The sequence below is a fragment of the Pseudophryne corroboree genome, chromosome 8 (genome assembly GCF_028390025.1).
Source record: "Pseudophryne corroboree isolate aPseCor3 chromosome 8, aPseCor3.hap2, whole genome shotgun sequence".
NCBI classification, from domain to species: Eukaryota; Metazoa; Chordata; class Amphibia; order Anura; family Myobatrachidae; genus Pseudophryne; species Pseudophryne corroboree.
In genome coordinates this window covers 76,099,833-76,105,832 of record NC_086451.1, presented here as the reverse complement: position 1 = coordinate 76,105,832, position 6,000 = coordinate 76,099,833, and the positions used below count along the sequence as shown (strand labels likewise).

At 58.3% G+C, this 6,000-nt stretch overlaps 1 long non-coding RNA gene across 1 annotated transcript in view; it reads left to right on the top strand.

Annotated features, from left to right (window-relative positions):
• The first annotated feature begins 484 nt into the window (after window positions 1–484).
• The window catches only part of LOC134948611 (uncharacterized), an 83,361-nt gene continuing 77,845 nt past the window's right edge, over window positions 485–6,000 (top strand). Inside the window, exon 1 of the long non-coding RNA XR_010182985.1 lies at window positions 485–911. This is a non-coding gene — a long non-coding RNA (uncharacterized LOC134948611). The remainder of the gene's footprint in view (window positions 912–6,000) is intronic.

The window sequence follows — 6,000 nt, the reverse complement described above, 5'->3', positions numbered from 1 at the left end:
CTGGAGCTAGTGTCCAGTAGCCTAAGAAGCCAATCCATCCTGCACGCAGGTGAGTTCACTTCTTCTCCCCTAAGTCCCTCGTTGCAGTGAGCCTGTTGCCAGCAGGACTCACTGAAAATAAAAAACCTAACAAAACTTTTACTCTAAGCAGCTCTTTAGGAGAGCCACCTAGATTGCACCCTTCTCGGCCGGGCACAAAAACCTAACTGAGGCTTGGAGGAGGGTCATAGGGGGAGGAGCCAGTGCACACCACCTGATCCTAAAGCTTTTACTTTTGTGCCCTGTCTCCTGCGGAGCCGCTATTCCCCATGGTCCTGACGGAGTCCCCAGCATCCACTTAGGACGTCAGAGAAAAGTGTTTATAACCTTAGATCCCTCACAGAGGGAAATATAATGCTACATATGAGTTATGTGTTCCCCCTCATGGAGGGGATAGGGAAAGAGCCGCTGAACTAAAACTGTCAGAGATAGTGACTCCCAGCATGTGGCAGGCTAGTGAATGGAGCCGTATACAGGGGAGCTCAGGTTGGACAGTATCCCTGGACGGGGTGGACTGTCCGTCAGTGCGAGGGGAAGGCACGCATGAACCGCTAGCGGCGGGCGGGCGGTTGGAGCCCGCGGTGGCGGCTGGGGAGGATAAAAGGAGAGAGCTGCGTAACGGCGCGAGTCTGTCCCAGAGCTGGTGCTGGAGAGGCCGATCTGACGGAGAAAGGCTACGGCGGTGACCTCCGGTTCAGATTGTGTACAAGACGCGGGGAAAACAGACCTACAGCTGATAGACGCTGGGAAGCCCTGGTGACGTCGGCAAGAGGCGGGGATCGATCCGCCCCAGGAGGCGGGAGGAGGAGGTGCCGGAGCCTCTTAACAAGGTGCGGGGAGCGGCCTACTTGTGATTGACAGCAGCATAGGAGGTATGAGTGTAGCCTCTATTAACCCCGCATAGTAAGAACTCTGAGCGCAATTCCCACTTAGCAGACTGGGAGACACATAATACCTGCAGCCTAAGGAGGGACAGATGGGAGATCTCCAGAGTTCAGTTACACTAATCCCAGGGTAGATGCTAGAATCAAGTGGGCTAAGGGACCTTTTCCGTAAGGGGGAGGAGTTACGGCGCAAGGGGGAGGAGCTAGGCCAGCGGGATAGTTCCTCTACTATCCACGCCACCAACTATTACCTTTAGTAATTAGGTGGTGAGCGAAGCGGAGCGGAGCGATCCACCGTGCCCGAAGCGTGGCGAGCGAAGCGAGCCCGCGAGGGTACTTTTCGGGTACCCTGTTCGCCCGTAGCTCCTCCCCCTGGTGACGTTGCTCCTCCCCTCAAAACGTCACAAGGTCCCTTCAGCCCCTCCGATATAGAACCAACCCTAATCCCAGCTGTAACTGTAGTACACTAAAGGCTGTCTAAATCTCATTGGATAGATGTTGGTAGTCCCCGGCTGTTAGTAAGGAAAAGTACTTCCACGCACATCACAGTTCATGATATCGGTGTATGACTGTGGATTTGTATCTTCTTGTCCAGTATTCCTCAGAGTTCGGAGTGCAATTAATGTTTTCCTTCGCCTCCGCCGTAAAGAACATTTGTGATTAGCTGAGGATTGCTAACAGCCGTCCATTAGCTCAAATTCAGTGACACCGCAGCCAAAAGATATTGCTTAACACAGAGTATCTGAGTCATAGTGTCGGCTTATAGACAGTTATCAGATTTGAGAAGTGTACCCTGCGCTGTCATACAAGGACACTGAGTGACTCCATCAGGGTCAGAGTGATAAATGCTCCACTAGAATTTAATCTTGCGACTCCGAGTAAACCAAGGGAGAACAGTGTTTAACTACGTTAGGTTGATCCACGGACTTCAGAGAATAGACAGGAAAACAATCAAACTGAAGTAACAAACCTGGGTTTGCACCATTCAAGAGCCTATGAGTGCAGCGGCCACTTCTGACGATTGGGATACAGTGGCAGTTCAGGAACCAATCTTATAAGCCACAGCCTCATTATTCAATAGTGAGAATAAAATGCTAGTTTGACTTCTTGGTGCACCACCTCAGCTGAACTGAGTTACAGTACTATCTATATATATACTAGGTGATTCATCGCGCCCTACGGGCGCTCTTCAAACCGTCGTTAGGGGCTACGCCCCGTTAACCTCTGCACGCCTTTGAACATACGCAGGGCGGTAGATAACAGAACCAGAAACGCAGGGCAGTATAGAGGGTATACAGAAATGGTGTCCAGTTGAGATAAGATAGAGATGCGTAAGGGGGGAGAAAGGGAATGTACAGAAACGCTGTGCGATCGGTAAAGGATAGGGAGAGTCAGGGTGGTAAGGAGAGGATAAAGAGAGGCAAGGTGTTAGACAGAAAATACCGTTGCAAGAGGCTACGATCCATTATCCCCTGCAAGGGCTTCAGCTGTGCTATAATTGTTATTAGATGGAGTATTACCTGATTTTTTTTTTATGGCAGTGGGTAAATATTGTAAGGGGGCGTAGGCCTTTGTGAGGGCGTGCAGAGTGGCCGCAGGGCACAATGAATAACATAGTGTAGAGTGTAGTATATATTGCTAGTGTCTGCATTATGAAGTACCAGATGAGTAACAGCAATGCACTGTAGATAAGATACCAAGGTGCTGTGGCCACAGGTAGCAGAGCCGCTTATACACACAATGGCCACAGGTAGCAGAGCCGCTTATACACTCAATACCCACAGGTAGCAGAACCGCTTATACACACAATACCCACAGGTAGCAGCGCAGCTTATACACACAGCGCCCACAGGTAGCAGCGCAGCTTATACACACAGTGGCCACAGGTATCAGAGCCACGTATCCACACAGTGGCCAGAGGTAGCAGGGCAGCTTATACACACAATACCCAATGGTAGCAGAGCCGCTTATACACACAGCGCCCACAGGTAGCAGAACCGCTTATACACACAATGGCCACAGGTAGCAGAGCCGCTTATACACACAATACCCACAGGTAGCAGAGGCGCTTATACACACAGTGGCCACAGGTAGCAGAGCCGCTTATACACACAATGCCCACAGGTAGCAGAGCCGCTTATACACACAATACCCACAGGTAGCAGAACCGCTTATACACACAATACCCACAGGTAGCAGAGCCGCTTATACACATATTACCCACAGGTAGCAGAACCGCTTAACACACAATACCCACAGGGGGCAGAGGCGCTTATACACACAGTGCCCACATGTAGCAGAGGGGCTTATACACACAATGGGCACAGGTAGCAGAGCCACATGTACACACATTACCCACAGGTAGCAGAACCGCTTATACACACAATACCCACAGGGGGCAGAGACGCTTATACACACAGTGCCCACAGCTAGCAGAGCCGCTTATACACACAATACCCCCAGGTAGCAGAGGCGCTTATACACAGTGCCCACAGGTAGCAGAGGTGCTTATGCACACAATGGGCACAGGTAGCAGAGCCACGTGTACACACAATACCCACAGGTAGCAGAGCGGCGTATACACACAATACCCACAGGTAGCAAAGCCGCTTATACACACAGTGCCCACAGGTAGCAGAGCCGCTTATACACACAGTGTGCACAGGTAGCAGCGCCACTTATACACAATGGGCACAGGTAGCAGTGTTGCTTATATACATAATGGCCACAGTATTAGTGTTTCTAATTAATCCAATGTCCATTGGTAGCAACTATACTCACAAAAGTTTGGGGGGTCTGGAAAGGGGGTGGGTTCAGTGGGGAAGGGGCGGGTGTGAGGATGCTGCGGGTGGGGTGCCAGGGGTGGGGGGGGGCGTGAGGGGGTGTGGATGGGTCTGTAGATGCTGCTGGTGGTGGAGGGGCAGATGCAGGAGGCTGTGGATGAAGGAGGGGGTCTGGAGGTGCTGTGTGTGGGGAGGGGCGATGTAGGGGGAGGTGGGGTTGCAGAGGGGGAGGTTGGGTGATGGTTTGTAGAAGTGCTGGGGGTGGGGGAGGTGTCTGTAGATGATGGGGGTGGGGGAGGGGCCGGAGGTGCTGTGGGTGGGGGAGTGGTGGCTGTGGGGGTGTGGTGGTGGTCCGGATGTGCCGCGGGCAGGGGAGAGGCGGGTGCGGGGATGGGGCGGATGGGGGAGGGGATCAGAGGGCGCTGTGGGTGGGTGAGGGGCTGGTGCGGGGTTAACGCAGTTGGGGAGGGCCGGCTGTGGTGGTGGAGGGGGCCATTTGGCGGGGTGGTGCGGTTGGGTGGGAGGTGGGTGTGAGGGTGCCACGGTTGCGGGGGCAGGTGGTGCTGCAGGAAGGGGAGGGGTGGGGGTGCGGGAGCAGGGGTCCTGTGCGTAGGGGAGGGGCGGGGTGCCATGGGTGGAGGGTTGGGAGCAGGGGTGATATGGGTGTGGGAGGTGTTGTGGGAGAAGCTGGTGTGGGAGTGCCGTGGGTGGGAGTGTGGTGCCATGGGTGTGGGGACAGGTGCGGGGGGCAGGGATGGGTGCAGTAGTGCTGCGGTTGGGGTGTGGGAAGCGGCTGCGGGGGTTTCCGAGGGTTGGCGCGGGTGAGGGAGGGGGTGCGGGAGCAGGGGTGTTGCGGATGGGGGAGGGGCGGGTGCAGGAGGGACAGATGCGGTGGTGGTGCGGGTGGGGTGGAGGGGTGTAGCGGGGGAGAGGTGGGTATGGGGGTGGAGTGGGGGAGGGGCGGGGGTGCCGCGGGTGGGGGAGGGGGCAGTTTGGCGGGGTGGTGCGGTTGGGGGTGGGTGGGTGTGAGGGTGCTATGGTTGCAGGGGCGGGTGGGTGGTGCTGCAGGTAGTGGAGGGGTGGGGGTGTGGGAGCAGGGGTGCTGTGCGTAGTGGAGGGTCGGGGCGCCATGGGTGGGGAGTTGGGAGCAGGGGTGATGTGGGTTTGGGAGGGTTGGGGGGGCTGTGGGAGAAGCTGGTGTGGGAGTGCCGTGGGTAGGGGAGGGGGTGGGTTCTGGGCGTGGGGGCGTTGTGCCATGGGTGGGGGACAGGTGTGGGGGGGCAGTGGCGGGTGCAGTGGTGGTGCGGATGGGGGGTGTAAGGCGGCTGCGGGGGTTCCGAGGGTTGGGGGTGTGGCGTGGGTGGGGGAGGGGGTGCAGGAGCAGGGGTGTTGCGGATGGGGGTGGGGTGGGTGCAGGAGGGACAGATGCGGTGGTGGTGCGGGTGGAGTGGAGGATGCAGGGGTGTAGCGGGGGGAGAGGTGGGTATGGTGGTGGAGTGGGGGGGGTGCCACGGGTGGGGGAGGGGGTGGTTTGCCGGTGTGGTGCATTTGGGGGGGTGGTGGGTTTGAGGGTGCCACGGTTGCAGGGGCGGGTGCTACAGGTAGGGGAGGGGTGGGGGTGCGGGAGCAGGGGTGCTGTGCGTAGGAGAGGGGCGGGGGTGCCATCGGTGGAGGGTTGGGAGCAGGGGTGATGTGGGTGTGGGAGGGCTGTGGGAGAAGCTGGTGTAGGAGTGCCGTGGATGGGGGAGGGGGGGTGCTGGGGGCGTGGTGCCATGGGTGGGGGGACAGGTGCGGAGGGGGGGCAGGGGCTGGAGCAGTGGTGGTGGGAGGCAGCTGCTGGGGTTCCGAGGGTTGGGGCGGTGGTGCGGGTGGGGGAGGGGTGGGTGCAGGAGGGGCAGATGCGGTGGTGGTGCGGGTTGGGTGAAGAGTGCAGCGGGGGGGGAGGTGGGTATGGGGGAGGGGCAGGGTTGCAGTGGGTGGGGGAGGGGCGAAGGGTGCTGCAGGTGTGGGAGCTACGGGTGGGGGCGTGAGTGCCGCGGGTGGGAGCGGATGTGGGGGATGCGTTGGGTGCCGCAGGGGGGGGCAGCGGGTGTTGGTGCTGTGGGTGGGGAAGGGGGCAGAGTGCCACGGGTGGTGCGGGTGTTGGTGCTGCAGGTGGGGGAGGGGGTGGAGTGCCACGGGTGGTGGGTGGATGCGGTGGGTACCGCGGGTAGGTGGTGTTGGTGCTGCGGGTGGGGGAGAGGGTGGGAGTGCCGCGGGTGGGGTGCGAATGCGGTTGGTTTCCGCGGGTGTTG